Raw genomic sequence first — 11,404 nt, 5'->3', positions numbered from 1 at the left:
AATTACTTCTATAAGGTACCGACTGAAATATCTTTTGTAACCATTACTTTATCGATTAGTATACAATGTAAAAGAAAGACTCGTACGTGGAACATGAGCAAGTGATTGGAGTCATCGTTAACTGCACAAACAAATCCTAAGATTTTTGCACCTCGGAAAGAGATTATTTGTTAAGGATCGAATCTCTCCAGAGTAATTTGAAGATTCGTTTTGATAGCTATACAATAAATGGGATTAAAAAAGGTCCTCCCTCAATTACTTCAATGATGTGGGACCTTTTGTCTCTCCACTTACTTGCTTCTGCAGCGCCTCTATCTCCTCCTCCTTCTTGGCTAAACTCTGTGTCAGAGTTGTTACCTATCACCATCACATTTTGTTTACTAATTTACAGTCTAAAACATAAAATAGCAGTGTTTGTATTATTTGTATGTAAATAGAGTACCTGGTCCATCAATTCGTGAGAATCCTTATTGTCTTTGTTGCTCTTCGCTGCACCCAACTCGACTCCCGACACCCTTTCAGCAAATTTTAAAGTACTCAATGTTTCACTAAAAGATGTGAAAATTGGAAAATCAAAATGTATTGTTTAGGATTAATTAGTTTGTTTAGCCTTTAGTTTTCAGCCTATATAAGGCGTCTCATTGTATTTTTGTAGTCACCAATTAATAAAAATGTAGTTATCAGAGATTTCTCTCCTCTTTACTATCGGCAGTTTCTCCCCCCTTTTCTCTTTTCAATTCATCTTCTCCGTCAATTCGATTCTCCAATGTTTGTTCATCAATTCGATTCTCCAAATTTCACATGGTATCAGAGCGCAATCCGTTGCGCATCTATCGCCTCTGATTACCTCTATCTCTTTCTTTTTTTTTCAATTAATGGCGGTTGCTCGATTGAGAGCTTGAGATCGTCGGGAATTAGTCGTCAATGGCGGATCTCGTCGCCAATGAATTGGAGAAGCGCTGGTGGTGTAGAGTGATGTTCTCATCACCGCTGATGTACTCCAGAGCTCATTTTTCCGCCATCGCCACCACCGATGCTTCGCCGGTGTGTTTCTCTCGGAGCAATCTGTTCCTCTCATATTCGCCGGATGATTATCTCAACTCCGACGCCTCCATTTACTCCTCGTTGCTTGAGAATTACACAATCCGCAAGTCTATGGAGATTTCGCACCGCCGATGTACTCTAGATCGGTGATTTCTATATCCTCTGATCTCAATTGATTTTTTTTATTTTTTTCAATTCCGATTGTTCATGTTTGGTGTAGTATGTTGAAGTATGGAGTTGTATGCTCCGATTTTCTCTATATTTTGTTCATTGGATTTGTATGATCCAAGTTTGTATCTCTCTCCGATTGTATTCGGTTGATTGTTTTTCGTTTTGAGAATATGTTTTCTCAAATTTGTTGTTGAATCTGAATATGTTTTTAGATTTGTCTCTAATTTTCCGATTGTATGTCGGATGTTTGTTTTGTTGTTGACCGATTGTTCGGTATTTCCGATTGTATGTCGGATGTTTGATTTGTTGTTCACCGATTGTTCGGTTGGATTGGTATGTTGGGTTGTTCGGTTCGGTTTGTGAATGTTTGGGTGAGGAGGAAAGGCTATTTGGTGTTGGTGTGTGTGTTGTTGAATTGGAGATCCTTGTGGAGTGGATTTGGTGGATGGATGCTTTGTTCACAAACATGGTTGCAACTGCATGGTCTTGCGTTGGGTGGGGGATTGGAAGTTGATGTTGGTGATTGCAACAATTGGTGAATTTTGGTTGCAACATTGGAGTTGCCTAATCAAATTTGTTGTTGAGCCTTGATTGTTGAAGCCTGGCCATCTGCCTTGGTCCTCTCTCTGGCTTTCGGATGAAGGAGGTTGAGCTCTCTCAGCTGAAATATGAAATATGTTTTTGGCTTTGAGACTGATCTTGCGTTGAAGAAACTGATGAGCAGTCTCTGGAATCTTCTGCTTGCTTTAGTTAGCTCTTTTCCTTTTGTATTGATTTTTTGGTCAAGATGGTTTGATTTTTTGGTCAAGATGGTTGCATTTGATATGCTTCCATCTTGAGGGAGGCTGTGAAAATTGGAAAATCAAAATGTATTGTTTAGGATTAATTAGTTTGTTTAGCCTTTAGTTTTCAGCCTATATAAGGCGTCTCATTGTATTTTTGTAGTCACCAATTAATAAAAATGTAGTTATTAGAGATTTCTCTCCTCTTTACTATCGGCAGTTTCTCCCCCCTTTTCTCTTTTCAATTCATCTTCTCCGTCAATTCGATTCTCCAATGTTTGTTCATCAATTCGATTCTCCAAATTTCACATATGTTAAATCCTCTAAATTCTATCCCACATCGACTTGGTAAAGATCCCATCTAATCTATATAAGTGTGGATAACCCTCCCCCTTATGAGGCCTTTTAAGGGGTGAGTGGCCCATTTCTAATATGGTATCAGAGCGGGCCCAAGTCGATGATGGTTTTCTCTTTATCTCTTATCTACCTCACGAGTGGAAGACCGATGTCCTTTCCGGCCCACATCGATGATGGTTTCTCTTGCATTGCCTACCCACGTGATGGAAGACCGATGCCCTTTCCGGCCCACACGTGAGGGGGCGTGTTAAATCCTCTAAATTCTATCCCACATCGACTTGGTAAAGATCCCATCTAATCTATATAAGTGTGGATAACCCTCCCCCTTATGAGGCCTTTTAAGGGGTGAGTGGCCCATTTCTAATAAAAGAAGTAGCATCAGGGTTTATCTGTACAAACATCAATGTCTTTGCATGCCCTCCTATAAACCACCAAACCAACATGTTGGATTCATCGTTCATGTCTGTTACTACAAATATATTATCGACCTTACCTACCTAATGAGCTCTGAAGGACTTGAGTGAGCTTGCTGTTGCGGTACGGAACATGAGCAGCCTTCTGCGACAACGCAAACACCACATCGCCAAGCGCAGATAATGATTTGTTGATGTGTTGCGCCTCTTTGAGCCTGTCCCCCGTCACCTCTGACCCCGTCTATTCTTTCACCTCGTAAAGAAGAACCCCTCTTCAAATCCATTCCTCGTGTGTGAATTGACACGATACTGCATTGCGTATATACATCTTGATGTTGTTGCATCGAAGCATTTTTCAAATATTGAATTATTGCCGAGATTATGACAAGTACCTGTGTGATCTACTGCTTCTTTAGTTCATGGATGTGGAGCTTTTAGCTCTATTCTGCAATCCAATATCCATTAGTCTCATCACATCTTCAGTCGACTTGACCTGCTCTATGCTTGCATCTGGCACGGCCAGCCCGTTTGGCTGCGAGCTTGTCAAGTGTGTGCAAATCAAGGATAACCAAGTAAATGGTGTGTAGAAATAGTCAATTTATATGGGCGATATGATCAGTTGATAACTATCTTATATTGACAAACTGACAACTATGTCAACAACCTACGTTATGGATGCAACACAAACACAAACACATTTGTATATCAACTAAATGTAATTGACATACGTCTGTCTTTCTCATGACAATGTAAATTGGCAGTGGATTATATACAAGGATATTTCTTTTGAGCATCATTCGAGAGCAAATCACAGACTTGTTCGTTGTATATCTCCACCATCTGAAAAGAAACTTCGTATTGAAGGATGCTCCCCCGGTCTTGTGTAATGGTGAAAAGGTTCTTCAATGCTCGATTGTTCACCCCCCATTAGTCTTCAGTTGCTACATCCGGACCAGTCTGTAGACAAGTATTGTTCACTATGACAACAATATATTTGGTATACTCTCACAAATTTGGTATCTTACCATTGTGTATGTTTTCCCCGACCTGGTCTGTCCGTAGGCAAAAATGCACACATTAAATCCATCAAGAACAGATTGTATCAAAGGCTGAGTATCTGCAAAAACTTGAGCTGCATGCATTTGAAAGTCGAGTGATTAATGGTTGAGACGATGAGCTAAGTAGGGATGCATGTATTGGTAGATAAAAACCTTGAGATGATGTTGGGCCATACACTTTATCAAATCTAAATGACCGGCGCCCTTCTTTACCCGGTTTGGCTGGATTGGCAACCGTTAGCTCCCCATTTTCACCAATGTATTCGATGACCGATTGTTTCCCCTTTTTCCCTGGGAGAAACGGCCTTATCCGGCAGTAGACTCTAATATTTCCTGTGTAAGTCAGGCATTAGCTATTTCTGGATTTACTATGTTGATAATGGAATAAGTATAACAATGTAGGTACTACCTTTTAGCTCCTGCAACTCATTGTGCAGCTTTTGATTTTCAGCAAGGAGAGGGTGATAGTTCTTCGCTGCGTCGCCAAGAATCTTGATTTTCGAAGCTGTTATAACATGTTAGTAGATGCCCTATCTACTTATATCATCAAATTCTATAACAAAGTGCCTAAGTTATTGAACTCTTCTGAGTAGCTTTCCTTTATTTTCCGGAATTCTTGCTTGATCTCCTAAGATGCGAATTTTAGTTCCTGAATGGATAAGCAACTCATCTTTTTCAGAAAACACAGGAAAGTAACTTATACTGGATGATGATAATAATAATAATAATAATAATAATAATAATAATAATAATAAGACTTAGATCACTCACACAGGTAATACACCAAGCTGATGTTCTATAAAAATTTGGTTAAAAGTCTCTTTCTTCTTCCACCATTCCGATTTCAATTTCAATAATGCCTCAAGCTCCTTCACTTTTGTTCTCGACTCTTGTAGTGAGCTTTGAGTGATTTGAGCTTCAGCTTTCATGGTCTCGAGATCCTTCACTTGAGATTTCAACTCTGTTGAGATCTTCACAGCTGCCATCAGCTTACTCTCAAGATCTTTTTGAGTGCCTCCACCTTCGACTGTCATTGCCTCTAGCTCCTGCACTCTGGATTTCAACTGCGTTACTAAGTTCAAAGCTTCGTCCAACCTCCCCACGAGCTCTCTCTGCTTGTTATCGGCTTCAGTCTTCATTGTATCGAGCTCCTTCACTCTCTCTCTTGACTCTCTTAGCAAGTTGGACTTATTCTCAAGCTCTTGCTGGCCATCACTAGCTTCAAGCTCGTTTATTCTAGCTCTTGACTCTTCTTTTAGCCTATCCTTAAGCCATTCTTCGCTGCCTCCTTTCATTTCCTCGAGTTCCTTCACTCTATCTCTTGACTCTTTAAGCATGTTTTGTGCTTCCTTGAACCTATTCTCGAGCTCTCGCTGGCGAACGCCAATCTCAGCATTCATCGCCTCGAGCTGCTTTATCCTCTCCCTCGACTCTGTTAGTAAACTTTGTGTTTCTTTCTTTTTATCCTCAAGCTCATCCCCGCCGATTTTCATGGACTCGTTTGGCTATCTCAGTGTCTCTTCGGTTGGCCTATTCTCGAGCTCTTGCTGGTTGCGTTCGTCTTTAGCTTCCGTTGCTTCCAGATCCTTTATTCTAGCTCCTGACTTGGTTAGCAAGAATAGTGCCTCATTCAACCTCTCCAGAAGCTCTTGTTGAATGCCTCTAGTGTCTAGCCTTTGCCTCAAATTCGCAACCCCTTGATCAATGTCTTCTTTCTCGTTGACCAGTTTCGACGCCTCATGCTATTCGGCCTTCTTTTCCTCCTCAAATTTGTTCTTGTCATTCTGTATTTATCAGTTACAATCTAACAATCAACTTGTATAAATAGTTTTTGCTTTATTCATGATGCAACTGCATGGCCAATACTCTTGTAAAACAACGTATATCTTTAGTAACGTAAAGTTGGAACGGGAAGAGCTTCCATACCTGAGTCTCTCCTCTAGTCCGTTGCAAGGGTTTCGAGCACTTGAATTCTGGATTGGTAGTTCTCTTCTCGCGCCTTGAAAAGATTGTTTTGCTGTAAATAAAAAGGGACACAGTCGATAACCAGGATATTCGGTATCAGCATCAGCATGGCTCTGCCTAACAAACGCATTACCGTGCGCAAGTTCTCTGCTTGAGTGCATATCCTACGCTCGATCTCCTGCACAACTTTCCTAAAAAGGCAAGCGACTCGCTGAAATATACAAAAAAATGAAGAATTCTGTTAGTTTTTGAGGTAGTTTGAAATGGAATTTCATAGAGATTTCTTACATGAGGTATTGCTCCACTCTTCATCTCCACGCCCTCGTCTAATATTCCGTTGACAACGCTCAATAATGACTGAATCGGAGCATTCTGCAATGGATATATACATCTTTTAGTCCACCCCAAAGGTAGAAAAGAAACTTAGTACTATATGCTAACACAAGACTTACGTTCAAGCTGTTCGATTTCATCATTTCCGACATTGTGGCAGCAGGGATATCTGCGTAAGACCCGTGTTTGAGCTGCAAGACATCATGAAAGTTGTGGCCGGCATGGCTTATGACCGAGGCTGGCCCAAAAACAGTATAAAAACTAATTGGAAACCAAGTTCAAACGTTGGACAATGCTCGTATATACATACAACACCTGTCATTTTGGAACTTCTGCGTACGCCATTTGGAGTTTTTGAGTCGGGGATTAACTTTCGCCTGTGTTCCCCGAAAGGGGTAGAAGACTGCATTCTGAAGCGTTCCTCTTTTGGCGGGCTATTAGCATTTCCCCCCCCCGCTCACCTGTTGATTTCCACCCCGAGTTGCTGGAGTCTAGTCTGCTAAACCGCATCATATAATGCATTCGCAGTGTTGACAGACAAGCCAACACCTTCTTCATCAATCCCTACACGATACGAGACAATACACAGTCCAACGAAGACACAAAAACATCGCTAAAAAAGGGTAGTTCAAACACCTTCTTGAGATCAGCAACTTGAAACCTTGGCAACCCCATTTCATCCATTGCATACAAGAATCTTTCGACGTTCTCTCCTCCATGTGATTTTGTGTCACGCTACAAAGGCAACGAGGAGAAACGTCATGATCCATTCAACTCTTTAAACGAAACGTTCCAATCCAAATCAAGAAAGGCAATTACCTCAAAGATGGAGCCAGGTTTTATCTTTTTTAGTATTCTACATAGGACAGATCCATCGATAAGGACATCTCGTATCTCCTCATCAGAAGCATTTGCTGGCAAATGTAGGTCGGGGAGAATGGCATTCATCCATTCTACCAAGCTCGCGTGCTGCTTAGCTATCGAACAAAAGGTAATATGTAATGTAACAACTTTACTATCAGCATCAGAGGGGAAGAAAATGTTTGCTCATATACTTTCCTACCATTGTGACTCGAAACAGATTCAAAACCATCGCTCCGGCTACAGAAACTCGAGCTGTTCAATCTAGAAGAGTCTTTTACATTTCGGTCCATAGAGGAAACTGAAATGGTATTACAAACATCCATTTACAAGGCAGTTCATCATCTACATTAGCTATTTTCCAAAGGAATTTTCTTAAGATTTAGTAGAACGATTCATGCATTCATTGAAAAAGCAAATATTGGAAAGGCCAATGCAACACTAACTCATCAAGAAATTTAACAACATGATCATTCATTCTACCACATTTTACAAGTATATATTCCTCTTTTGTGATGGAATTGAAGTGCACACACTAATGTTTTATTGTCAAATACTATCATTTTAAAACCATTAAATTTACATGTGAGTGATTGTGTAAATCCACAAACTTTAAGTTCAATCAACAAGGAATTTTCTCTGGTTTATTTGATGGTCGACAAAGAACCTGCTGCACATACAAATCATACAGCCCTAATTCGAAAACAAAATCGGGATTCATGTATTTGGTTCAAAATAAATAACTTTAGGGAATATCCTAAAATTATATTGATCCATTTTTCATGCAATACCTAATTACAACCAAGAACAATCAATGCATGTTCTTTCAATTGTTTTGTAAAGAAAAATTTTCGAGCTATTACTTAGTGTCAACCACATAAAGTAATGTTTAAACATGTTTTTTTTGTATTTTCTAATAAAATGTAAATCTATATTGTGTTGTTCAGTGTAGCAATTTGTTACATCAAAAAGTAAACGATGACACATTTTGGTTAAGTGGTTGGTCATCCGAAAGATGATGAGATTCTAAGAAAGGTCGGTTTTCCGTCAAACTAGGGAGAGAGCTCTTCGCTTATTATTTTCTAGTCATGAATTCAAATTTTAGTTACATTTGATTTAAAATTTTGAGTTATTTGCACTTAATTATCAACATACTTTTGTTACTTTAAAATGCATTGATTTTGTAACGTAGAAATCACATGACATGGCAATAAAAATAAGTGACATGACACTAGTCACATGGTATAAGGCCAAGTGGACCAAGCCAAAAGCTAGGCTAGCTCTTGTTTTCGGCTTTCGGCCCGATTGATTAGTGCCCATTGCGGCCATAACGCCGATCGGCTGCCTCCTCCCATCGCCGTTCTCTCGTCTGCATCCATACGCAATTGGCGCGGAGATCAAACGGTGTCCATTGTGGCGTGCGACCGCCGAGCATCGCCAATTTATTTTTTTTAAATCTTAATTCATCCTATATGCACACCCTTTCCTACAGCCACTTTTCTCTGTTCTCTTAGAAGTTCAACCAAGACATTTTTGTTGGACGAAGTTAGTACACTGTACATACATTCATAAGAGCATCCGCAATGGCGGACGTCAACGCGGAATTCCCACAGACGTGCCGGAATTCCGTGGCGGAGGTCCGCCATTGTGCATACCGGGCGCGGATACGGAATTCCGAGGAGGACGTTGCAGGTCCGCGGAGTTTAGCGGAATTCCGCGCGGAATTCCGTCCTGACGTCCGCCATTGCGTGGATTATCACGGAATTCCGCACGGAATTCCCGTGTGTTGCATTATATGTTATTTTTTTCTTTCTATAAATACATCCCGTTGAACTTCATATCATTCACACCACTTGTTTTAACGAGTATCTCTCTCTGTAAATACCTTTGTTTCGAATCATCAATGGAGCACCACGATAGCGATTCTTCTCCCGTCTCGAGCGATTCACCGGCGCCGCATTTTCCCATCGGTAGGAGTACGCAATTTTCCCAGTCGATGTCCCAAATTCTGGGGATGATGCCCCAATCTCAAATGCCATCGGGCATGATGCCGGGGTACTACAACATGTACCCAAAGTGGTATGGGATGATGCCCCAAATGCCGGGGATGATGATGCCCCAGATGATGCAAGGATCGCCTGGCGCTTCGGGGGGGAGTAGGCCGGGGGTCCCCCAATCGCCGGTGGACAACGTCTATCGACTTACTGTCGACGGACAACCCGGTGAGTTCTCCTCTCGAGACTCAGTTCACTGGCATCGACACGTTCTCGTTCGAGGAGTTGGGGCTTTCTCCGATCTAGGAGAATCCGCCGGCGACAGAAAGGAGGGGGAGGACAGGGCGAGGGAGGGGCAGGGGACGGGGCGTCCCGGTGTACGCTGCTGACGTGGGGGAGGGATCCAGCGGGTCCAACAGGACCATCTGGAGCTCGGACGAGTGCGTCGCGCTGGCGAAGGCGTGGATCAGTGTGGTTGAGAATGCATACGTCGGGGCGAACCAGCACATCGACCGGATGTGGTGGCGCATTAGCCAGAGCTACCTCCAGTTCAAACCGCCAACGGGGAAGGCCCACAACTCGGACCAATGCCGGAAACAGTGGGATCGGTTGAAGAAGCTGCTCAGCCGATTTGCCGGCATTTACACAAACAACCTCCGCTCGGCAACCAGCGGCATGTCCGCCGAGGATGTGAAGCTGCTGTCTCACCAGCAGTTCCCCGACTCCGAAAAGGGCTTCGGGGAATTCAAATATTGGGAGGTGTATCTCGCGGTGCAGGATTGCCCAAGGTCACTGCGGGTGTGAAATCTGGCTGGCCGAAGCGGACGAGGATCAGCGCATCCGGAGAGTATAGCAGCAATGCTGGTTCCACTGAACTACCCCCCGCCGATGCAGAGTTCCCCACTCCCACATCTTCGGCCCGCCGCCGTCGCCCGATTGGGCAAAGGTTCGCGGTGCGTTTGTCGAGGGGAAGTCCCAGTGGATCCGCCGAAACGATCCGGATCCCGAGAACCCCTCCTATGCCTGCATCGCCGCACATGACGCATTGTTACGTGGGATGCAGGAATGGCACCAAGCGACCGACCCCCACTACAACCGGAAGCTTAGACCCCTCCTCAACAGTATGCGCCGCGACTTAGGGTTCGACGCTATGTCGGATAGCGAAAGCGAGGGAGGGGGGCGGCGGGGACGGCAAGGGAACTGACGGCGGGGAATCCGAGGGGTGAGGAGTCGGTTTTTATTTAAAAAATAATGTATTTTTTTTTAATCAAGTATGTTTTTTTTTAAAATAAAGTGGTTGAATTTTCTCCGTATTCGTGTCGAAATTTTTAATTTCGTACATTGTTTAATTCCGGAAAGTGTTTAAATTGTTGATTTGTGAATTTTGTTTGTTGTGGGAATTCCGTCGGGAAGTCCGCAGGGAATTCCACCACTGTGCAGTGGGAATTCCGTATGACGTGGCAGGAGGTGTTTTTGGGAATTCAGCGGGGAATTCCGCTGGGACATCTGGACCACTGCATATGCCATAAATGTACGATTATAATCATTACTATCTCCGTCCCACAATAAGAGTCACATTTAGTATGGGCACAGATCTTAAGAAATATAAATAAAAGTTAATTGAATAAATTGGTGGAGTATGAGTCTCATTTATATATTTTAGTTTTATAATAAAAATGTGAGTGAAATAAGTTGGTAGAAGGTGAAGCCTACTACCATTTATCGTAAAAGTGAAATGTGACTTTTATTATGGGACGGGGTAATATATATTATTGAATAAAAGAAGATAAACGTGGGACTGCATCACAGCTTACAGCTATAATATGACGTCCATGTTAAACTTACATATATTCATTGTTTAATAAATGTCTCTAACAAAAAAATATATCAACATGTGTTTAGAATTAAGCATGTTCAATGGTTGGAAGTAACTTGCAAATGCAAAGTATATTTTGGAAGAAATTGAATCTATAGTTGTTTCTAGAATTCTCACGAGCAGTCGTTGGACAAACTTTGTTAATAGAAATCCAATCATCCCAATTAGTACTTGTTTAAAAGAGAGTTAATCTACTTAGCAATTATATGGGTAATTATCCTTCTATTAAGAATGGATATAATTTAATGAATAAAGATAAATTAACAAAAATTGTATATACAAAATGCCCTTCAAATGAATAAAGATAGATTAACAAAAAAAAAGTATATACAAAATGCCCATCAAATTAAAATAAGATAAGATCAAATTAGTTTGAATCGGTAGCTTCATTAATTACATATATGAAGGGATGTCTATCGGGTCAACCAAGCGGGTTTCGGGCCAACCCTACCGGGTTGTGATTTTTTCCAGGTTATAAAAGTTCAACCCTAACCCTAAAAGCTCGGGTTTTGGACTTGCCCATCAAGTTAATCGGGATGCTATCGATAAA

The 11,404-nt window shown here is 41.8% G+C and overlaps 1 pseudogene; it reads right to left on the bottom strand.

Moving 5' to 3' along the window:
- Positions 1-255: 255 nt before the first annotated feature.
- Positions 256-6,565, bottom strand: LOC121804056 (annotated as a pseudogene).
- Positions 6,566-11,404: the final 4,839 nt, after the last annotated feature.

The sequence above is a fragment of the Salvia splendens genome, chromosome 5 (genome assembly GCF_004379255.2).
Source record: "Salvia splendens isolate huo1 chromosome 5, SspV2, whole genome shotgun sequence".
In the NCBI taxonomy this organism is placed as follows: Eukaryota; Viridiplantae; Streptophyta; class Magnoliopsida; order Lamiales; family Lamiaceae; genus Salvia; species Salvia splendens.
The sequence above is the reverse complement of the archived record's forward strand: the minus strand, read 5'-3'. Positions and strand labels throughout refer to the sequence as shown.